The sequence below is a fragment of the Echiichthys vipera genome (assembly GCF_963691815.1).
Source record: "Echiichthys vipera genome assembly, chromosome: 7".
Taxonomy (NCBI): domain Eukaryota; kingdom Metazoa; phylum Chordata; class Actinopteri; order Perciformes; family Trachinidae; genus Echiichthys; species Echiichthys vipera.
The window spans coordinates 34,346,556-34,371,045 of record NC_139832.1 but is presented as its reverse complement, the minus strand read 5'-3'; the positions used below and the strand labels follow the sequence as shown (position 1 = coordinate 34,371,045).

At 40.5% G+C, this 24,490-nt stretch overlaps 1 protein-coding gene across 3 annotated transcripts in view; it reads left to right on the top strand.

Moving 5' to 3' along the window:
• Positions 1-14,957: 14,957 nt before the first annotated feature.
• The window catches only part of ppfibp2b (PPFIA binding protein 2b), a 224,695-nt gene continuing 215,162 nt past the window's right edge, over positions 14,958-24,490 (top strand). For all 3 annotated transcript variants that reach the window (XM_083916106.1, XM_083916104.1, XM_083916101.1), the window contains exon 1: positions 14,958-15,109. The gene's annotated coding sequence lies outside the window, so the exon portion shown is untranslated. The remainder of the gene's footprint in view (positions 15,110-24,490) is intronic.

The following is a 24,490-nucleotide window of genomic DNA, read 5'->3' as shown; positions in this document are numbered from 1 at the left end:
CTCTCTGCTTGCTTCGGACCGATATTTATAGCTCCCAATTCTATGTATTAACCCGAATGCTCCTTTGTGCGTTAGGTAACATTTATTTTTAACAGTTGGGTTTTGACATAGTTTTTCCAGTTTTTTTTTTTCAGACCGCAGATGTCCTAATGCATTACCAAACCACACATAGTATTGCTTTGGCAATGCTCCGCTCCCAGTAACCACCACAAAATTATATGTCAGCACATTTTGAAAGGGGCCCCCCCAAAAGGGGCGGGAGTTATGTATTTTTTAGGTAATATTTCTCATGATTAAATTTATGTGACGTCATCACATTTTGACAGAAGGTAGTACTAAACATCTCTTTTGGACTCTAATGCCTGTTTTGACCTTGTGAGCTTCGAATTGTGCATATTGGTCTTTTCTGCTCTCTAATACCTGTTTTGTCCATGTGGGTACCTCAGTGCATGTTTGCTGGTCACATTTCTGTTGTCACTGATTGAATCATTAGGTCCACCTGTGCCTTTTTAACCTAGCTATATAAGCCGTCTGATCATGTTTTTGCGCAATCTTGAGTTGACACTAGGCCACCACTTAAGTGAGTAAAGTGAGTTGTACTCTCGTTGTTCCCTCGTTGTTCTCTGGCTACTGAGCCTTGACGTATATAGAAATATAGTTTTGTTTTTATATAGTTCTGTTAAACCACCTGGTTGTAGATTCTGTTTTATTGTTTTGGGACTTTGTGCCTTTTTTTTGCCTGGCTGTTTTCTGGAAATTTTTTGCCTGGCTTTCCAAGTAAAGAAACTTAAACTATACCCTAGTGGCTTCTCCTTGTCTCTGTCTCTGTACCAGAGTATTTGAAGTTTTCTGTGGCCTAGGGGTAAGGCTCCTAACTTCTACAAAGGAGATCAGAGTTAAATTCCCCAGAGAACATTACACTATCACTGAACTCATCCATCATATTTTGTTTTGGGTTGAGTAAGTCAATATTTGTTAGCAAATGTTTTTATCCCAGCCTTGTTCAGGTGTAGCCCCTCTTAGAGATCCCATTTTCCAATGTTGGTGTGGTGGGCTATGGATTTTTGGGAGGGCTGCACGGCTCCTAAGATTTCCATGTTGATCTCTTGTACGACCTGTGTCAGCTGTCTGAGTCTCATCTTGGTCTCCTTCAGCTCTGTGGTGGTTTCCTCGTTCACCCTGATCAGCTCTGCTATGGCCTCCTGGCTGTCCTGCTTCAGCTGTTGGAGCTCATGTCTAAGTTGTTGGGTGGTATCAGACTTAGTTAGCCTGGTCTGAGTGAGCTCCTTGAACTCAGTGAAGTCCAGCTCCAGGAGGGACAGGCTCTCTTAGTTGTTGGCGGCCTGGTTGTTGGCTTAAGGGACGGCTCTGTGAACTCTAGGACCAATGTGTCATCCTCCTCCTTCCTGTTCTGGTGCTGTTTCCTCTTACAGTGCTGTACTGGGTCAGTCTCTCTCAGCTTCTGCATTCATTTTTGGGAAGAGTCCCTCAAAGGAGTTGAGGCTTGCCTAATTTCCCTGTAGTAGCACTGTTCCTTTCTTAGTGTTGTAAGTAAATGTGAGCAGAGGGTTGTCTGTGTCCATGGTTTCATCCTGACATACAGTTAAGCGGCCACTACAACCGATGCCTTCTTTGGCAATGTGTGTGTAGTTATTACAAATGACCTGCTTCCATGTGCTGATTAGGTCCGTATGAAAGAGGATATTGTTTTATCTTCTTGCTGTTGAATATGATGTAGTCAGCAAACAGTTGTCTTTGTTTTTTTCTTGGTTTTAGCACTGAAACAGTTAGTAGGGTATTCTATCTCTCTGCTGTTGTGTTTTGTCTCCATTGTACCACACTGTTTTCAACTGTTCCAACTGTTATTTAGCTAGATTTTTTTATGATATTAGGCCAACAAGTCTTTGTTTCACTCATCCCAATGTTGTAGATGTGGAAATGTTTTCTCTTCTGTCTTCCTTTTCTATCCCTCTCTCCAATTATTTAGTCTAACCTGCCTAGTCTGATTTCCTCCCACCCCCCTTACAACTATAATCCACACAGCATACAGAAGCATTATTGGAATTTTTCTTTCTTTTATTGAACAAACTTTAAAACAAAGTAGTGTGACGTCCCTCAATGATCAGGCTGTGAGGCTTTATCCAGTTTGTTGCACTTTATTTTCTAACTGAACACGGCTACTGTGGGCCGCAGCCGACACCAACAAAGAACAACCTTCTAACCTCTCTAACAATGTCACTTCACTGACCCGTGGGACATCTCAGTTATTCACTCGAACAGTGACACCTTCTAACATTAACAGTCATTACAGTCCGTTACACTACCCCCCCTTTTCTAAAGTCCCTCGTCCCCGAGGGGACAGACAAAGTCTCTCAGGTGGGCAGGAGGCCTGCAGTTCCTCCGAGGCCGTGCGTGAACTGGGGAAGGGGAAAGGGGGAGATGAAGGGGGGCAGAGGCAGACACAGGGGAAACGGCAAAAGGTCCATCTTGAGGGGGGTCGAAAGAGGAATTCAAGTCGCCGGAGGGGGGCTGGGGGGGGAGTCTGAGCAGTGTCTGGAATCCCAAGTCTGTCTGCAAGGCTGGCCGTACCCCGGTAATAGGCCAGTCTGTCTCGATGTAGCACAACTTTTCTCCCTCTCGGTGGCTCTCCAGGACCCTACAAGGTCCCACCCATACACTGTCCAGCTCTGGGCACCTGCCTTTTTTTCTCTGTGGACTGTAAACCCAGACCAACTCCCCAGCTTTGAAATGACGACCTCTGGTGTGTACGTCATAGTTCCGCTTTTGCCTTGCCCCAGCACTCCGCAGATGGTTCCTGGCAAAGTCGTGTGCTGACTCCAAGCGGTCCTGGAGCTTCCTGGCATAGTCAGGGCCTGGCGGAACACCCGGGTCATCAGGAGGTCTGCCCACCATCATCTCGCCTAGAGTCCGGATCTCCCTTCCTAGCATGAGAAGAGCAGGGGAGCAAGAGGTAGAGTCCTGCACAGCAGACCGGCACGCCATCAGCACCAGGGGCACATGGCTGTCCCAGTCTCTCTGATGTTTAGCTGTCATTATGGCCAGCTGTTGTGCCATTGTGTGGTTAAATCTCTCGACCAGACCATCACTCTGAGGGTGGAGGGGTGTGGTGCGGGTCTTGTGGGAGCCCAGCTTTTCGCACATGACAGCAAACACACGGGACTCAAAGTTCCTGCCCTGGTCAGTGTGAATGACTTCGGGCACCCCAAGTCTGCTGAACATTCCTTCCACCAGCGCATCCACCACTGTCACTGCTTCTTGATCGGGCAAACAGTATGCCTCGGGCCATTTAGTGAAGTAGTCCATGGCAGTGAGGATGTAGCGGTTGCCTCTCTCAGTACGGGGGAACGGTCCGAGCACATCAATGCCCACTCTAGCCATAGGACACCCTGTTTGGAACTGTTGGAGTTGGGCATGAGACCTGTCTGTAGGGCCTTTATGCGCAGTGCAGCTGTCACAGCGGCGGCAGTAGTCTTCCACTCCCCGCTTGTGCTGGCCCCAGTAAAATCTCAGACGGAGCCGCCGAAGTGTTTTTCCGACCCCAAAGTGGCCAGACCCAGGGGCCCTGTGCACTGCCTGGAGCACCCTCTCCCGCAGACTCCTTGGCACCACCACCTGCCACCGTGTCTCCCTGACAGCTGGCTCCTTCCAGCCCCTCTCTAACACCCCTTCACACAGACGCAGGGTGTCAAACATGGACCAGAGTCCTTTTGTAGCTCAAGAGCAGATGCTGACTTCGTCCCATGTGGGTCGGCGCTGCGATGCCACCCATGTGAGCACTGGCCTGATGTCCATCGTCCGGATGGCGCTGACAATGGCGAGCAGCAAGCAGAAACAGTAGCTGTAGATTAGACATTTATTTGTGAGGCTTAATTCTTGATGTCTACGTTGTTATTACATACAAAATACAATATTTTTTAAATCTTATCTCCAGACATGTTAGATGTATGAAAATACCTCATTTGTAATAACAGTAATGTTTGAATGAGCCACCGGTATACTGGATGAACCAGAACACCATGGCACAACAATTTGTGACACGAATAATGTTACATTTCAAAACTTACACTGCAGAACGCAATGTTTTTATAATCTATGTACTCACATTAGAATATGCCACTCTCATGCAAAATAAAACACATCCCACTGTGATATACTGTAAAACTTACAGAATTTTTAAAATATTTAAACAAATAATTGGTCATACTGTCCAGCACTAGGCACTATATAAATGCAGCCATTTACTGAACTTTCATGAGTAACAAGTACAGCACTCAAAACTGAGCACAACTTGCGTCACCTGTTATGTAAACTTTATACAACAGTTAGTTTCTAGCTTACACAAAGCAGCAAGCTATTGCACAGTCAAATGTTTATGTGTGGCTTAGCCACAGTCCAGTTCCAGTCTGGTGCTTTGTAGAAAGGCTGTATAAAAGCAATATCACACGAGAGGGAGTGATGTGCTGAACATCATCACAGCTGAGAATATGTAAAAGGCACACGGCCTGCGTTCAGTTTCTGCTGCAGAATGTGCCGCTTGCGCAGGAGACAACAGAGCAGCCCCCTGTATCCCTCTTCTCTCATCTCTGTGGGAGGTGCTAAAATAAAATGTAAAAAAAAATAATAATAATAATCAAATAGAAAATAAGGCAACTCTTTATGAACATTAAAATGCAGATTGTCTGCCCAGCTCTGAGACTGTACTACTACATACTATGTTTTGTGATGTTCTCTTGAGTGTGACGAAGGAGGCTGTGTACTTTGTCCAAGGCCTTTCTCAGTTACTGGCAATGCTGGGTCATCTCCTTCACAATTATAACTTTTTCCTCTTCCATAGGCCTGACCAGCATAACCTGGTCAAAAAGACTCACCACTTTTTGGGAAAAGAGAACAGATGGGACAAAAGTATAACACTTAAGCCCCTTTCACATATACACTGCAAACATAAAATTATCTAGACAATCAGTATTTGAAAACACAAATATTTGATCCAGTCAGACTGGACATCAAGTGGAATTTACCTGGCCAGCTCCCAAGTACTACTACTATGAGCTACATGTCTCTTTTGAAAAACAGAAACAAGCAAAATTGACGATAAAAAAAAAGTATTGTAAAACATTTAGCGAAATGTATGGCAAGACTACCAAATCTATACACCCGTGACCATAATACATACCAGTGGCTGCCCACTGCTGGACGTCACACACCCATTGCTCCGTGTCCTCCAGACAGATGTTGAGCTCCTGCTTGAGACTCTCAAGATTAGCTCCTTCGATTTCTGCTCTCTGTTTAGTCTATTTAGAATGTTTAAAAAAAAATATATAGATAAGTCATGATGTGATCCGTAAAAAGGTACGTTAACATAGGCCATTAGAGATAAGAGAATAAAGATGTTTTCACATATGAACCCAGAATAATGTCAGAGAATCAGGTCCTGAGATAGTCCCGAGTTTCTCTTTCACACATGCAGCACACACTTAGACTTGTTCACACTTAATGTAACTACTTAGTTTGGTTTAAGCAAGGGGAGCGTGCAGGGGGGAGTAAATTATGTGGAGACAATACGCTAATGGAGCTGGTTCTTAATATCATCACAAACAAAAAAGTCTATAATCTTTATTTGAATCTGTCTGATGATTTCAGAGTCAGTCCTTACTGACAGAAGTTCATGAATCTTGTCGTCTCCCCTGTTAAGACATTTTCATTGCCTAGAAGTGTCATCAACTCTGTGGATACAGCAGGCAAAAATCATCTGTATTCACACATGTGCACACTCTGGAATTACCTAGTCTTTGCACTATTAAGCTGGGAGGGTAAACTCCATTTGATGCCCGGTCCGACTGACTCGATACTGATATTTGTGTACACACACAGCTGTACCAAGAAATATTCAGATAGTTTCAGGTTTGCAGTGCATGTGTGACAGGGGCTTAAGATGTAGGACAACTATCTAGTGGAATTTAATACACCAAAAGTATTTCATAGTATCAGAAAAAAAATATTATTTAAAAAAAAGGGGACAATATCAGTGAGTGTATCTCTAATCATGATTGAAAAACCTAAATGACAACACGCAAAACCTTCAAGCACAAATTGATGAGGATATTCTAAAAAGTAAGTTCTCAAAAGAGACTATGTGCCTCATGAAACAATTATTTCCTTGTTATAACCAAGGCTATTTTATGGTGAAAGAATGCAATACGTATATAAGAATACTAATTGGATAGAAAGGACATTGAGTTGTTTGCTGCAGTCATTTGACGTCCAAAACACTAAATGGTGATTTTTGTCAGTTGTCATGATGACAACACACGCCAGTGGGGCCTTAAAGTGTGCCACAGCTCATTGGGAGGATGTTTGGGAGACATTTGTCAGAGCGGGAAGGTGTGAGGAGAAGGGACTGTTAAACTCAGTAGCAGTGAGTCAGTGGACCTTAAGCCCATTGTTCTGCTCATTTTTTGTAGCCAATGCAGCACGAAAACACAGTGAACCAGCAAGCCAGCAGCCAACCAGCATATGGCTCTGCCATGCCTACCCTTTTTCTGACTACACACCAACCAGCATCAGCTGTTTTACATTGCTGACAGCAATGTGGAGTTACAGTCTCTGCGCCCAATTTCGAATTCAAGAGCTCTGGCATTGCAGCTCTGAATTTTTTTTCAGACATTAACTGTTTTCTTGTCCATGCTGACACTCTGGGTGTCTCATCCACTTTAGTCTCTGAAGATGTTGATATAAAATAATAAAACACAAAAATTGATGTAAAGGACAGTGTATTTAAAGACAGAAAAGTAATTTCCGAAATGGCTTTGTTACTGCATGTGCATAAATAAATCAAGGCCAAAATTTCACATTTTTAAATGAAAACAAAGGTCGTCTTTAAGCTATTTATCCCGGACATCCTCCACTACAAACTCTCCCAGCTCACCGTCCCAGCCTCCACCTGTCAGTGGATTACTAACTTTTTGACTGACAGGAGACAGCAGGTGAGGCTGGGGCGGATCACATCCAGCACCCGGACCATCAGCACAGGCGCTCCCCAGGGGTGTGTGCTCTCTCCACTGCTCTTCTCCCTTTATACAAATGACTGCACCTCGAGTGACCCATCTGTCAAACTCCTGAAGTTTGCAGACGACACAACCGTCATCGGTTTCATCCGGGACGGTGACGAGTCTGCTTACAGACGGGAGGTGGGTCAGCTGGCCCTCTGGTGCGGTCAGAACCATCTGGAGCTAAACACGCTCAAAACTGTGGAGATGACAGTGGACTTCAGGAGCCGCCCCCCCCACACTGCCCCCCATCACCATCCTCAACAACACCGTGTCTGCTGTGGAAAACCTTCAGGTTCCTGGGATCCATCCTCTCCCAGGACCTGAAGTGGAGCCACAACGTGGACTCCATAATCAAAAAGGCCCAGCAGAGGATGTACTTCCTGCGTCACCTGAGGAAGTTCAACCTGCCCCAAGAACTGCTGATCCAGCTCTACACGGCAATAGTTCAGTCTGTTCTCTGCACCTCCATCATTGTTTGGTTTGGATCGGCCACCAAACAGGACAAGAACAGACTGACACGGACAATCAGGATTGCAGAGAGAATCATTGGTGTCAAACTGCCCACTATCCAGAACCTGCACTCATCCAGAGTCAGGAAAAGGGCAGTTCACATCTCTGCAGACCCTTCACACCCTGCACATCACCTCTTTGAACTTCTCCCCTCTGGCAGGCGTTACAGAACTCTGTACACAAAAACAGCCAGACATAAAAACAGTTTCTACCCCCAGGCCGTAGAGAGAGAGAGAGAGAGAGAGAGAGAGAGAGAGAGAGAGAGAGAGAGAGAGAGAGAGAGAGAGAGAGAGAGAGAGAGAGAGAGAGAGAGAGAGAGAGAGAGAGAGAGAGAGAGAGAGAGAGAGAGAGAGAGAGAGAGAGAGAGAGAGAGAGACTAACAAACAGAAGAACATGGCTCTTAAAAGAACCGTTGGGTTTGTGATATATGAAGAGAGTTTTTTTGATGTACAAAGACCTGGAAAATTAAAAAGATTGAAGCAGGATTAGTTGCACTTCCATAAATGTTACTTATTGCCACTCAAAATAAACATTTAGCAAAATGCAGAGTGAATTATCAAAGGAATAAAAAGAGAAATAAAATATGTGCCTACAAAAGTTATGAGTACACTAACACTAATTAAAACTATCAGGGCTCTGTATTTGAGAAATTATTAAGTATCAAAATGCGCTCTCTAAGTTCTTGCAGTGTATTTTCACCTGTTTGTAACCAAAATAAATAGTTAACAGAAGTCCTAATACTGACGGAAATACACAAAATCTCATAAGGTAGCATTTTTTTGTCAAGATAGCATAAATAAAAAAATGAGTTAGCATGTGCGCTAACCTTAGCGCCTTATTGATAGTTAACATACGACCTCCGTGGCATTCCCAACTGATTTGTAACTTAAACATCAAACTTAACTAACTTAGTTACACATGATTTGCAGACAACCACCGTGATAGCTCACGCACAAAACACAACATAACCACATAAATTGAGTACAAAAACGTGACGGACTTACCAATGCTATGACGTTCAGTGAAACGTGAATGCCACGCCTCCTTCGGGCGCATCACATTTTGATTGGTGCCAAAGGTTAAAGGGAAGACGATGACGACATACCCAATACACCGTTTATTGTAGTTATGTACACGACCGCTAAACTCGAAACGTGCCTATGGGTCGTAATAATCTCCTTGATCAAACGACCTATGTGGTCGTTTTTGGGTGGAGGACAGGCTGCTTACATTGGAATGAGTTGAAAGCCCCCTGCGTCGGGTTTGTACGTTTAAGGAGCGCCCTGAGCTTCAAATATCGCCGCGGACGGGTTTACATTGGAATGAGTTAAAAGCCCCCTGCGTCGGGTTTGTACGTTTAAGGAGCGCCCTGAGCTTCAAATATCGCCGCGGACGGGCGTACATTGGAATGAGTTGGAAGCCCCCTGCGTCGGGTTTGTACGTTTAAGGAGACCTTTTTAGTCAGTAACTAACGCCAAAGGCTCCTGACCAAGCGTCAGTTTTTGACGTGTTGGGTGTGAGACTGTGTTGATTTAATGCACGCCTGGATGATTTTGAGTTTTGCTTTTTGCTTGAAACATTCAATGGAATTGTTAATTATTCCGACGTGCTTTTTGGAATTCTACAGAAACAAACGCTGGATGTGCAATTCTGCCTGACAAGAGTAAAGGAGTTTTTTAACACAATTGAGCGAGAGAAGCGCCGGTTCAATGAAATCTACGAGGCCACAGAACACATCTCCAATCCCAGCGCACGCAGAGGCCCACACGCAGCATTCTCCAGTTTGACAGACAGTCATGGAACACTGTTCGATCTGACCAAGCTAAAAACAGAACTGACTGTTATGTATGAAATGACTGATTCTGCTTAATTTCCTTAAGGAGAAACGCCTGAACGAGGACATTCCAGAGCTTTACACATGGGCGTGTGTGGCAGTGACCATCCCTGTGTCCACTGCTTCTGTCGAGCGGTCATTCTCGGCCTTAAAGCGAATCAAATCATATTTCAGAAATGCTACTGGACAGACTCGGCTTTCAGCATTGGCCTCCATGTCAATAAAAAAGGACTTATTGCTGGAACTGAAACGCAAAGATAGACTGTATGACAGAGTCATTGAAGTGTTCTTGAGGAAAGAAAGAAGGATGGGTTTTGTGTTCAAATAATCTTGATCTGAGTGAGTACAAAGCATTTTATATTTTACTAGATTTGTATGCTTTTTCCCTGTTTTATTTAGTAATGTTAAATATATACTAACAACCTAAATTGGCAAATATTCTGTGAATTGTTTATTTTTCAATGAACAGTGTCTGTGTGTGCGTCAAACATGTTTCTATGACACTGCTGGTTTGTGTGTGATGATGCGCTGTTACAACTTTGTATTATACCTTAAAAGCCTTTTATTTTTTTTCTGAAATAATGCCTTTATGTGATATATATATGAGCCAGTGGTGGAATAATTGGAGCAAATGAACGCGACAGTATAGCTTATAGTTGAGTTATTTTTGTATTTTCGTTGGTGACTTTTGCAGCTTTCTTTATTTTGTTAAGTTAATATTGTTAAACAAATATATTAACGAATGTTTCTGTGACGCTGCTTTGGCTGCGACTTGATTGATTGGTTGATTGAATTAATTTGACAGTGCACTCTGCGCTGTTTTGTGGAGAAACTTGTTAAAGCTCATACTGTTGGTGGAGTGAATAAAACTCAGTAGAGTAATATAACTCTGTTGTACTTGACTATATGTTAAGGTGATGCAACACCCAGTTGTACTGCGTTTTGGTCTAAATGCATAATGTGTAGAGCCATGGCATCAAAATTATGGTTTTAAGAGGTGGATTAAGTCTGGTAGGGCATCGCTGCAGGCGCAGGTCTGAAATGCACGGCCCGCCACTGCATTACAATATATTGATAAAATGGTACATTAAAATAATAATAAATTAAAATCAAGAAACATTTCACAAGAATCAGTTCACAATATGTTTCAGGGTTCAGCTCTTGGCTTTTTTGTGCTTTGAATGGAAGTGTATCTTTTGCAATCAAATTTAGATGGGTCCAATATGTTATAGCCTAATGGGAAACATCCCATTTCTGCTCGGCAGGCATTGTTTGGTGTTTTCCTTTGGAAGTTCAGAGTTCTTTGCCAGAATTCAGTTGGGAGGCCTTCTATAGGGTGTTTATCCCATGGGCCATACTCCAATCCAGTGAGTGGGCCCCAGATCTCACTTCCATACAAAGCTATTGCTAAGCTATTTTTTAACACATACATCACCCTGCATGCTTTTTTTTGGAGTACATTTAATGCCATACTGACATTTCCTGATGCAGATATGATCAGACCAAGTTAAGTGTAATGTTTTTGTGCTCAATTCCAATGTTGTTCAAAGTAAAATGATATACAGTATATGATTGCATTTACTGTATTTTATGAAGGGTTCACTCTTTTGCATACATACATTTCTTGTTCATTTCTTGTTCAGGTAACCGAATGAGTCAATACAAGGTTCCCCCATCCTGTCATTGTTGGGTAACGTGGATTGTTGGAAAAACAGTCTGATGTAGTGATGAACACAGAATTTCAAAAAAGGACATATCAAAGGCTCCAGCAAAACTTAAGGAGCTTACAGTCACAGAAGACCATCTCTTGAAAGAGGTTCTCTATCAAAAGGGATTTGCAGTGTGGGATTTCAAAACCGACTGCTTTATAAATTGAGGTGTAAGCAGAGTGTGGCATGAATCTGGAGGGTCCAGGATTACATGATGTCAGGAAATGTCATTAGTGATGTCACAACACTTTTTTTTCTTTTTTTTTAACATGAACTTTATTTAAATATGCAATTTACAAATTATGTCAAACCTTAATACAGAACACAGTTTATAAGAGCTGCTTCACAGATACAATACAAAAAGTCAACAAATAGAATAATACATGTACAAAGTACATTCCTGAGATATCATAAGGTAGTATAATAATAAGAAACAACATAAGCAGATACTAGTAACTAATACAATATCATTCTGTCATCCCATAAATATATGTAATAATTTTCGCAGTCATAAATTTCACTAATTGCCAGAAGGTATATCAAATATCTTTTCATAGTTATCTAAAAATTGTATATTCTTTTTATTTTTAACCAGGGCTAGGGATTTATAGAGTAAGTTAAATTCAATCAAAAAATGAGGAGGCTGAAAACTTGGCTTGGAGGCTGAAAACTTTTGCTTGTGAATAAAATATTTCCCTAACAAAATGAAAAGGTTACCAAATATTGTAGACACTTGTTCTTCTTATTTTCATAATAACATATAACATCTTTTAAGGAAAAACAATACAACATATTAACATGGGTGAAAAAATGAGAACTCAATTCTGACCAAAATTGCATTGTGACATTACATTCAAAGAACAAATGGGTTAAAGTTTCATCAGCATGCCCACAAAAAACACACAAGCTGTCTACATCCATGAATTTGGAAATGAAGGAGTTAACAGGATATATTTTATGAAGAATTTTGAAATGGGTTTCTTTTACTTTGTTATGAATACAGTATTTGTAAGGTAAAAGCCATGCTTTTTCCCAGTTTTTGTCCTCTAAATGAGAGCGCCAATAAAATTTTCCTCTTGGAGAAAACCTCTTTTTATCTTGAAAAATCCTCCTTATATGTTTATTGTTACATTTTTTGTCTTGTATATTATTACCATTCAAAAGCAAAACAGATGTGCTCTCTGGTCCAATTCTATTACAGAAGGATAACTGTAATAGGACACTCGTTATTCCAAGAGTTTTGTGAGGAGAAAAATTGTGCACAAAGCATAATTTCCAGGTGAGAAGTGATTGCTGATGAAATTTGGACAGTGTGACAGGAAGCTTGTTGGGTGAGTAGTTGCAGGATAAAATGAAAGCAAGCCCACCAATTTTGTCAAAAATATGATTGGGGATGAAGAACCATAATGATTTTTTATGTGCCAAACCAATTGATTTTAAAAGTATTTATAATATCAATGAAATTAAGCCCTTCAAGACCACCTTCCGCTCTGCTGTTAGATAGAACTGCATTTTTAGTTTGTACGTTTTATTTCTCCAGATGAAATCCAGAAATAGTTTGTTAATTTCTTTAGCATTGGCATCGTTCATAAAGAGGGAAAGAGACGGGTAAACAAAGTAAGAGACGCCTTCAGCTTTCGACAAAAGGACCCTGCCGTATAATGTTAAGTCTCTCTGAAGCCAAAGATTAAAAATATCTCTAGTTTTTTAAATCTTCCAGAAAAGTTTGTTGGCTTGCTATTAAATTTTTTTGTTATATTAATGCCCAATTACTTGTATGTGGTTTTCACTGTGATATTATCTATGAAGGTATCAACACAATTGTGTATGGGCAATAATTCACATTCGGATACATTGAGTTTCAAGCCTGATGCTAGTGAGAACTGTTTCACTAGATCAATAGCTTTGACCAACTGTTCTTTATCTTTCAGGAAAAGAGTTGTGTCGTCTGCCAGTTGAGAAATTCTTATTTCTCTATTAAATATAGAGATGCCTTTGAAATCTGTATCATGCACTATATTTAATGACAGTAATTCAACAACTAAAATAAATAGAAAAGGTGAAATTGGACATCCTTGCCTAACACCGCGATTTATATCAAATCTATGAGAGGTGCTGTGGTTGATGATCATTGAGCTATTAATTCCATTATAAAACATTTCGATAGTATCTATAAATTTGTTTCCAAAACCAAACAATTTAAGACATTTTGTAAGAAACTTATGTTGAATGGTGTCGAAAGCTTTGTAAGAGTCTAGAAAGTGAATGAATGCTTCTGAGTGTACTGAATCTGCATAGTCTAATAAGTCCAAAAAAAGTCTGATGTTATTACTTATGTGTCTATCTTTAATGAAACCTGATTGTGTAAACTGATGCTAAAATGTTGTAATCAATTGTAAGGAGAGTAATAGGTCTCCAGTTTTCTATCAATAAGTTGTCTTTATCTGATTTCGGAATTAGCGATATAACGCCTTGTGATGTCACAACACTTTGATGGAACTTAATGTCATTAATGACATCACTGATGGGACATGAAGTCATTATTGATGTCATTGATGGAATTAAATGTCATTAGTGGCGTCATTGATGGAACGTGATGTCATTAGTGACATGTCATTAGTGACACCATGCCATTAGTGACATCATTGATGGAACGTAGTCATCAGTGACGTCATTGATGGAACGTGATGTCAATTAGTGATGTCATTGATGGAACGTGATGTCATTAGTGACCTGTGTGTGTATATGTATGTATGTATGTATGTATGTCTTCTCTTCCCTTCCCTTGTGCCACTAGATGGTAGTGTTGTCACATTAACACAACATTGAATGTGAAAGCAAATTGAGGCTTTTCTTGTTTGCTTTTTGAATGTATTCATGTTTAAAATATGTCTAAACGTATTGAATACACTGGAAAAAGGGCAATCTTCCTTTTCTAGTGTCTGCTGCATGCATTACAGTTTAACTGATCAACTGTATATTTTTTTTATTTTGACAACATTCTTGAGGTGATTTAGGCCAATAGTTGTTGTCTGTGTCATTTGATGTCCCTGCAAATATTGAAGGTTGTTAGGTAGGCAACCTGAAAAACGTTTTGAAAGAGTATGGAGTTTAATGTCCCTAAATTCAAATGATACCACAGGTTATTCGTATTACCAAAATCCTACTGCTATGTTGCTGCTTTCAGGTACTGAAGAATATTTTATTTTTTATATATTTTGGTACAGTTAATTTTGCAATATTGTTATAAATACATAGGCTATGGGAATGTAATGGACTTTAAGAACATAATTCACCATAATCTGTTGTTTTACACAAGCAGTTTGTAAGGTTTGTGTTTTCAACATGTGATGTTTAAGACTTAGTCACAATAGCGATAGCATATTACAAATAAGACAACTTTATTTATTCCTGAGGCCATACGAAAGAGGGTAGAGGAGGAGTGGATAAAAAAAAGCAGCCCCCACACTTGTATATACTTGGATATAGGCTTAAAAGCACGTGTGTACTTCACATTTTAGTGTAGTATTTTAATATTAACTATCACGTGTAAATGATCAACATTAGTATTATCATTAGACAGTAGCCTATAAATAGACACTTATTTATTACTTGCTATTGCAAGTCCAGTGTTTGCAGATGCCAACCCCCTTGCATGGGAATTGTTTCCTTCTAAAGATTGAATATATATAATATAAACTGCAGCGCGCGAGATGTTCCGAGGGGCTCGTGAATGCATCGTGCCTATCCCATGGCAGGTGACAGTTGAGGAAGCTCACGCTTTACTTCATCGCTTCTGTTTCATCCAGTTGGATAACTCCAGACCGACGAGGGGCAGCTGCACTTCAAAGCACCGTGCATGTGTGACTGTTTTATTTGCGTGTGAGGGGCATGTGTGTATGTTTGTGCGCTCATTGTATCTTCAAGTCCACCGCAAACAAAATTAAAGGGTTTTGTTGGATAAAGCCTCAGAGGACTTGCAATTCGTAAGTAATTTAACGTCAACTGCACTGAGCTACTGTTGCTACATATTTGGCTTCTGTCATACAAAAGTGTAATTTAATATGCATATTAAAGGCTAGTGATACTGTAAGATAGAAGTTTAATATAAACCTAGCTAGCGTGTGAGTGTAACAAACCAATTTACAAGTATAGAAGTTGCATTTAAGGGACTGCCATTGGTAGCTTATTGGTGTTCGAGTGTTTCTTTTTAACACTCGGTTTTCTTTTCGGGCGGCACGGTAGTGTCGTGGTGACTCTGAAATTGCCCGTAGGTGTGTGTAGGCGAGTTGCTAGCTAGTGAAAACATCCGGGGCTGTAGAAGTCAGTCCTTTTCAGACGGGGGTTCGGGGGTATCTCCTCCGAGAGATTTTTGAAATTGCGTGGATGAAGATGCAATAGTGACGTAGTTTGAGAAGGAAAGACCAATGATCATGTGTGACTCCCGTCGGGGCAGCCCTACTGAGTAGGTTAATGTTTCTGTTAAGGATAGGAAGGGTCATCACAGTACCAGCAGCCAGAATGAGACATTAGAACAGCCTACAGCTTCAGAAACACGGTCATGCACCGACCCGATGTCAAGTGGACTGGGCTGAATCCACTGCAGGTCTCCTAAAACTGTGCAAACTAGAAGACATCGCTGCTCTGGCGGACGTCTTCTCTCCTGACCGGTGTTTGGCTTTAACGAGTTGAAAGGGTCTGTGGTTGAAATAGTGACTGCAGATGCGTAGCTGTCCTCGTGAATGCCTTTGTGTTTAGTTTTTCATTATAATGGTAAACATAACGTCACCTCCCTGACCAGTCATTATGGTTTTGTTTGAGTAAATGTGTCAGTGGCGTTTTGTACGTTGCTAGTTGTAACAGTAAACAGGAGAGCGAGTTCTTTCTTATAATTTCTATCTCTTTAATCAATTTTCTAAATGAATCTATTATTCTTTGAAACTTTTCTTACTTCTTCAAAGTCATGCCGTTGTGGGAAAATAAATGAAAGTCAAGAGGTGCACCACCAGCCAGTACCTGTCACCCTGGTGTAGTAAAACTATCTCCCCTTTTTTTATACAGTTTGAGTATCTCTCTTAAAACATATCCCTGTTTTCAAAATCTGCAACCACAGAGGCACTCAGCTGAAAGTCTCCAGTTAACACGGTCACTCATTAAACCGAAACACCGGCAAGTCAGTCTGCTTTAAGTTTGATTCAAAAGTTATCAGGTCAGTCTGCTTTAAGTTTGATTCTGAAGTTATGAAGTCAGTCTGCTTTAAGTTTGATTTTTAAGTCATCACTTGTCAGTGTGGACATGTCAGAATTTTCTCTGCTACAATGATGCATCTGTGGCTGCTGGTAATGCAGCCACATAAAAGTCTACTGTACTGGGCTGTTTTCATCATTATGTTTTTTTAGTAGACGGCACAGAGATCCGGGGCTATTCCCAAGAGATCCAGGGCTATTCCCAAGAGATCCAGGGCTATTCCCAAGAGATCCAGGGCTATAGCCCCGAATGCCCAAGTCTAACGATGCGCCTGGGTATGTGTCTCTGTGTCAGCCCTGTGATAGACAGGCGTCCTATCCAGGGTGTACCCCGCCTCACACCCAATGTCAGCTGGGATCAGCTCCACAGCCCGCCTGAGAGAGGTGGGCTTTTGTAGAGCGTGTTTGCACATGTACGAGCACGAGCGCGCACGTGTACGAGCACGAGCACGATGCCTACGGCGGTTCTGACTTCATTTATGTGCGCCTGTTTGGACATAGAAATTAGAAGGACGGACCATGCGCGGACATTTAACAACAACAACAACAATGGCGGCGAAAGGTTCACGTTGGTGTGATGCGGAGGTGGAGTGTTTACTGCAGATTTTGTCGGATGAAAATATTCAAAAACAGTCGGACAAGACGCACAAAAACTCTGAGGTCTATGGAAAGATTTGTAAACGAAGAGACGCATCGTCAATCAATGCGTGTGACGTGTTACGGCGTGATGACGTATGGACAGCGAGAAGCATTTGCGCGAGGCCCAGGCAGTGTGAGTACAAACGGGGCTGGGGCGCGGGGGGAGAGGGAGGGGGGACAAGTACCCTAAAGCCCGGGGCGGAAGGACAGTGTGAGTGCGCCCTTAGTTAAGAGTCCACCTGTGTGTAATTTAGCATCAGTATAAATACAAATGTTCTGTGAAGGCCTCAGTGCTTTGTTAGAGAACACTAGTCAAAAAAGAGCATCATGAAGACCAAGGAACTCACCAGACAGAAACAGTTGTGGAAAAGTTTAAAGCAGGGTTAGGTTATAAAAAAAATATCCAAAGCTTTGAACATCTCAAGGAGCACTGTTCAATCCATCATCCAAAAATGGAAGAAGTATGACACAACTGCTAACCTACCAAGACATGGCCGTCCACATAAACTGACAGACCGAGCGAGGAGAGCACTGGTGAGAGAAGCTGCCAAGAGGCCCATGGTCACTCTGGAGGAGTTGCAGAAATCCACAGCTCAGGTGGGAGAATCTGTCCACAGGACAACTTTAAGTTTTGTACTCACAAATCTGGCCTTTATGGAAGAGTAGCAAGAAGAAAGCCATTGTTGAAAAACAGACATAAGAAGTCCCATTTGCAATTTGCCACAAGCCATGTGTGGGACACAGCAAACATATGGAAGAAGGGGCTCTGGTCAGATGAGACCAAAGTTTGGATGCTTTTCTTCAGCAGGGACAGGGAAGCTGCTCAGAGTTGATGGGAGGATGGATGGAGTTAAATACAGGGCAATCCTGTAAGAAAACCTGTTGGAGGCTGCAAAAGACTTGAGACTGGGAAGGAGATTCACCTTCCAGCAAGACAATGACTCTAAACATACAGCCAGAGCTACAATGGAATGGTTTAGATCTAAGAATATTCATGTGTTAGAATGGCCCAATCAAAGCCCAGACCTAAATTCCATTGAGCATCTGTGGCAAGACTTCTGTTCCCAGACACTCTCCATCCAATCTGCTTGGGCTATTTTGCAAAGAAGAATGGGCAAAAGTTTCAGTCTGTAGATGTGCAAAGCTGGTAGAGACAAAATCTCAAAGACTTGCAGCTGTAATTGCAGTGAAAGGTGGCTCTACAAAGTATTGACACAGGGGGGCTAAAAACAAATACACACCATACTTTTCAGATTTTTATTTGCTTAAATTTTTGTAAACCATGTATCATTTTCGTTCCACTTCACAACTATGTGTTACTTTGTGTTGCTCTGCCATATAAAATCTCAATAAAATACGTTTAAGTTTTAAGTGGTTGTAAAGTGACAAAATGTGAAAAAGTTCAAGGGGCATGAATACTTTTTCAAGGCACTGTAGACTACTAATGCTTGTACTAGCATATTCCAATGCTGCAGGGACTCAATAGTATCTTTTTGTAATTGAGTATTCTACCGATTTATTCCATTGATTAACCGGATACATTTTTAAAAAATAATTTTGCGTAAAAATATATAATATGCATTATTTTGCAAAAAAATATATTATGTCTGGGTTAGGCCTATTTGGTGTGGTAATCTAACATGTGTGTTTGTGCAAATTAACTCAGTTTTCGATGAATAAATGTAATACTTTAACAATTCAAAGTGGCGCATAAAATTTTACCTGACGCATGTGTTTACTCAAACAGGTTTCAAAGACAAATAGATTAATTTAGAAAATTAATTAGAGATAAATATTATCAGGAAAAGCGACTTGCTCTCTTCCTGTTTACCGTAACAAGCAACATACAAAACTCCACTGAAACATTTCCTCAAACAAAACTATACAGAGTGATCAGGTAGGTAATGTTATTTCATGAAAAATTAATAATAGAGGCATTCACGAGGCTAAAATTACGCATTCTCCTCATGTTTCTCCGTAACTACGGCAACCGCCCTCCTTAATCTGGAACAGTGGCGCTCGGTGAAGTGGCGTTAACAATGGGCTGCTTTCAGCTCAGACGCTGAATGATCGATGTTGTGCTGTTATGGTATAACAGTTCTAGTTTGCAGTGGACACATTGTACATTTTATTGGCTTCTTTTTTAAGTGTGAAATTATCCTTTTTTTAATTTTTTAAAATTTATTTTAGAAATAAAAACACACAAAAAAATATACACATCAAAAACTCAAGGCAAACCAAAGAAACACACCTGCTTATTGGACAAAATAGGAGAAAACAATGCATAATTAAAACAATAAAACAAAAACCAGCAATAAAGATACTGATGACAAACTCAATGGTCTCCAAAAACACCAGGACCAAGACCCAGCCAGAAATGGGAAAACATCCCACTAATCCATCTTCACAGCTACAGGACCCTCACCAACCCCATACCTCAACAAATCCTTTCCACCCCCCTGAATGTTTTTTTTTAATATATTCAGTTATGTTTACAATCAAACCTTCTAAAATAATGTTTAATAAATCTGTTAAATTGGTTGATATTAAATGAATCCACACCATCAGCCTTAAAAACAAATATCTTTCCAACAGAATAATCAAATTAGTAATATGACTATTTGTCTCTGTTACATAACCAAGTATAATAGAAATGAAATCCAGTTTAAAACGTAAAGTGAATTACACATCTTATGCACCTCCCTCCAAAAAGCAAAAACAATATGACAATACCAGAAATGATGTACAGTTGTCAGACAGTCATATCAATCAGTAATTCCCAAAATCTTTAACATTTTTCTAGTAAACAAAAAATTATAAATTATTTTTAATTAGAAGGATCTTAAAAAAGTGTCAATTGTTGTTTTGTATATTAACTTAAAAATGTGTGTCCATGGTAAAGGGCAGTCAAAAGTATCCTCCCATTTTGTAAAGGCACCATATAGAATAGAATAGAATAGAATGACTTTAATGATCCCAGACTGGGAAATTATTTTGTAACAGCAGTAGTGGGTCAGCAAATAAAAACTTTGTACATAACATAAATATAATCCAATATATACATAGTGTATATATACAGTGCACAGTGTGCTATAAACAATAAACAATAATAATATATACAACAAAATATGCAAAATGTACCATAACAATAATAATATATACAAAACAAAAACAACAAAAAAAAAAACAGTAGAGAGAGGGAATGTTAGGATGCAGCGTCTGTATCTGGGCAACAGCGGAGTGGATGACGGACAAATGACAAGGCCTCATCCCCACAGTCAGCAGTTCAATGTCCGGGGTACGGAGACGTCTCCCCACGCGAACGTGTCGGGGACCACACCACCTCTCACTCACGTACAGTGCAATCTCTCCTCCTTTTTTCTTTCCACTGCTTGTCACGTCCCTGTCCCCCCGAACAGTGCTGAAACCGGGAATCGCCACGCTGTGGTCCGGGATGTGAGAGTGAAGGAATAATTTGAACAGATTTTAAGCTTAAATAAAAGTTTGTGATAATTTTGTTTATCTTCATACCTTTTAACCACCTTGTGTTTCTTGTAATGGGCTGGCACACTAACAACTTAGACCTTCCACAGTTAATACTGTTTTTCCAGTTTCCTCCTATAGCTGAGATCAGTTGATTATATGAGAGAGGGGGACAAATTGCCCCATACATTTCAGTAAAATAGTTATAATTCACAAGTGTCCCTTCACAAATAATATCATTTAGAAACCAAACACCATGATCAAATATATTCTTCCTAAATATTGGTTTTCCTTCGATAACGATATTAGAATTTAAGATAAGATTTCATCCCGGCTTTCTGGAGGATGAAACTGAAAACACAGCCAACACTGAATTGCTTCCTTTAAAAACATGGATACATTTTTAATTAGATTATTAAAACATTTTATATGTGAAGGTTGAATCTGTAAAAAAGGGTATAATCTTTTTTTGGAATATTTGGTGCCTGCTTTCTAATATTTTGCTTGAAAACCAGTCCTGATTTAAACACATTTTTTGAATAAAAGGTGCTTTCGAAGAGAAACGGTCATTTGCCTTTTCCGAATGTACTGTAGTGAAAAACAGTCCGTGTTGATCAATGATCCCTGCGCTGAAAAGGCTGTGTAACGCATGAGATAGGGATTAACGAATCATAATTAATTGTTTCAGTCCTAATTTAGATAATGTGCAGTTTTATTTGATCAGCTGGACTTTTACCACATGGCAGCATATTTGGCTTGTGAATACAAGTGACATGCTAGAAACGCGGTACTTGTAATGTGAAACTGGTGCTTCTCTGCTTGCTCAGTCATGTAGCCTCCTGTCAGCTTGGAGCCAGCAAATGACATTTAGTTGCACTGACACATGCTGTGTAATTGCAGATCATCAATTTTTGACAGCATGAGTAAAGGAGGAGGGAAAAAGAGGAGATTCTGATATGCTAATGGCAGAATATCAAGGCTGATGCATGGCCCCCCTCTTCTGAAGCATCTGCTGCATTCAACACTGGAGAAGGTCCGTAAACACTAGGGGAGACCCCCGAATATTCGACTATTTGGCGACTCACTCCAAGGAGCCTGATTTGACTGCCAAAGTCAAAATGCACAACATGTGGTTATGAAACAATGGATTATTCCATTCTGGCTCTGGGAGTGCTGAATTTCTGATTTTACATATAGATGCTTGGTTTTTCCCAGTAAACCATGATGACCTTAAATGGTAAATGGTAAATGGACTTGTACTTATATAGCGCCTTTCTAGTCATCTGACTACTCAAGGCGCTTCACAGTGTCTGTCAAAATCACCCATTCACACAGACATTCACACTGATGGCAGTGGACATCTACATACCATCTAATCTGATCTGATCTACCGTTCACACCACATTTACACATCCATGCGCAGCACGGGGAGCAATTCAGGGTTCAGTGTCTTGCCCAAGGACACTTCGACATGTGGACCGGGGGGAGATGGGGATCGAACCACCAATCTCTCGAACAGAGGACGACCCACTCTGCCACCAAGCCACAGCCGCCCCAAGTGCCCCTTAGTGCGTGGTAATATGGCCCTCCCCCTCATAGACTAAGCTGTACTATCCAGGATAGTACAAAAGAAAGATACAAACAAAACACAGTCAAATATGGTTTATTAACTGATGGGGTCTGTGTTTCTCCCTCCCTGCCTGCCTGTCTGTTTGCCTGTCTGTCTGCCTGCCTGTCTGTCTTTGTCTGGCATACATAGGGTTTTACTGGCATTGAATAGAAGAGTTAACTTTGCCAAAACAATTACATAAAATATTAAAACAAACACAAAACCATTCAAATATTAAAATAATAAGATCTTTAAGGATATTTCAGCTTATCTAGAGCTTTTTTCTGCCTTTAATATTATTGTTAAATATTAAGTTTTTTTTCACATTTGTCCAACTATTTAGCTTATTTTAATACTTTACAAAAGTAGTGTTTTTATTATACAAAAATAACTATTATAACTTTTACACTTTCATACATTCATACTTCCTGTTGTCACTCTTTTAACTCTTCCTGCTATTTCAGCTTCTTCTTACACATTTAAGCCAGCATTGCAGTGTGGATTCAGCTTTTCCAGCTTTGCCTAGCTGATTTTCAACCTTTTTTTTAAAATTTTTGATAAATAATGTAATCAAATTGAGAGAATGTTCAAAGTCTCTTAAACATAGTCCACTGGGAAATGCATCTACTTCCAAAAATATTCAGCTACTGCATTTAAACTTTAAACAACCTAAAAGACTTTGAAGTATTCAATTCTTATTCAGAGTTTTTTCAGAATCTGATTTTTTTTAACATATTCAGCTTTTCATACATTTGCACAAATTAAGCTTGTGAATATTCTATTCAAATATTCAGCGTTTTCATACTTTCATAGTATTCAGTTTTTTAAACTTATTTTCAAATATTCAGCTTTTTCATACTTTTGCACATATTAAGCTTTTGAATATTTTTTAGAGAATATTCACCTTTTTCATAATTTTGCACATATTTATGTTCTCTTCACACGTTCAGCTTTTTTAATATTCTTTTCAAATATTCACCTTTTTTTTAAATATTTTTACAAAAATTAAGCTATTTTTCCCTGTAGCTTCAGCATCAAAGCATTTCCATGCATTTTCCGCAGGAAATGCATTTTTTAGTTCTGCTTATTCTCATTCTTTCGCCTAAAACTTTGATTTGATTAAAGTCTGACAGCCTTGCCAACACATGAGTAAAACATCCACCAAAACGTGTGGAATGATCAGGAATGGGTTGCTATTATTTTTCTCAAAGATTTGCCAAGCCGTTTTCACAAAAAAATCACAGAGGTCCTGTCTCCCGATGCCTTCCCTTATCCTTTGACCGTCGACAGAGCAGACAGGCTGGCTATCCAGAGAAGACAGGGCGGCGTACCTCGACCCTTCATAGCCTACATCCACCGCGTCCAGGGCGAAGCTACGAATCATGCAGTTAACAAGAGAGAAAGGCCCCCTGTCCTATAGAGCCCCGGAGATTCACATTTTCGCAGACTACAGTGCCAACATGGCCAGGAAAAGAGCTGCCTTTTCCCCGGTCAAGATCCAGCTGAGGTTGGCGGGATACCAGTTCAGCCTACGCTTCCCTGCCAGGCTTTGTGTGGTTGCCGACGGATCCAGTCACAAGATCAACACGCCGGCTGAAGTCGTTACTTTTTTGGAGGACAGACAGCGCCCGGATGAGACCCCCCAGCAAATGTAGCGCTATCATTGACTAAAAACAACCCGGGGACATTGCCGGCTGGCTTTACCCCGGCTGTTATTACTAACATAACGAGTCATTGGAAGTGCTAACTCAATCGGGATAGCTGGAATACTCAGCCCCTTGTCAGCTTAAATATCACAAGGATGTAATGCTATGTATGCCAGCTCAGTGAAGTGAACAGCTTTTTAATATTTTTTTTCTCATGCCATCTGGCCTTAATTAATATAAATTAATGCCAGTGATGTGTTTTAAGTTTGTCACCTGACAATTGGACCCAACAATACATCTGTTACCTCAATAGCCCTGAGCAGATAAATTACAGTAAACGATCGCTACTTCAGCGACTGGGCTTGGTATTTTCACCCTTTTTTATGCTGCTAATACTTCCTTAAGGTAAATCAATGAAGTATGTCCACAGCCCTCGTCAGCAGAAGTCACCACTATAGAGACCTATGGGCTCGCATCGAACGTTTTAGGGGATTGACACTGATGCATAGAGACTACCTTAGTTTGTAAGTTTAAGGGTTTATCTCTATTTTTGCCCCAGTTCATTTTTTAAATGTTATTATTATTATTTTTTGGGCCACTTGTATAACATTTCATTGTTCTGTCTAAAGACCATAAGACAATCTACACCAGAATTTTTCAACCTTGGGGTCCCGACCCCACGTGGGGTCGCCTGGAATTTAAATGGGGTTGTTGGGAATGTCTAGTAATTGATAAAATATTACT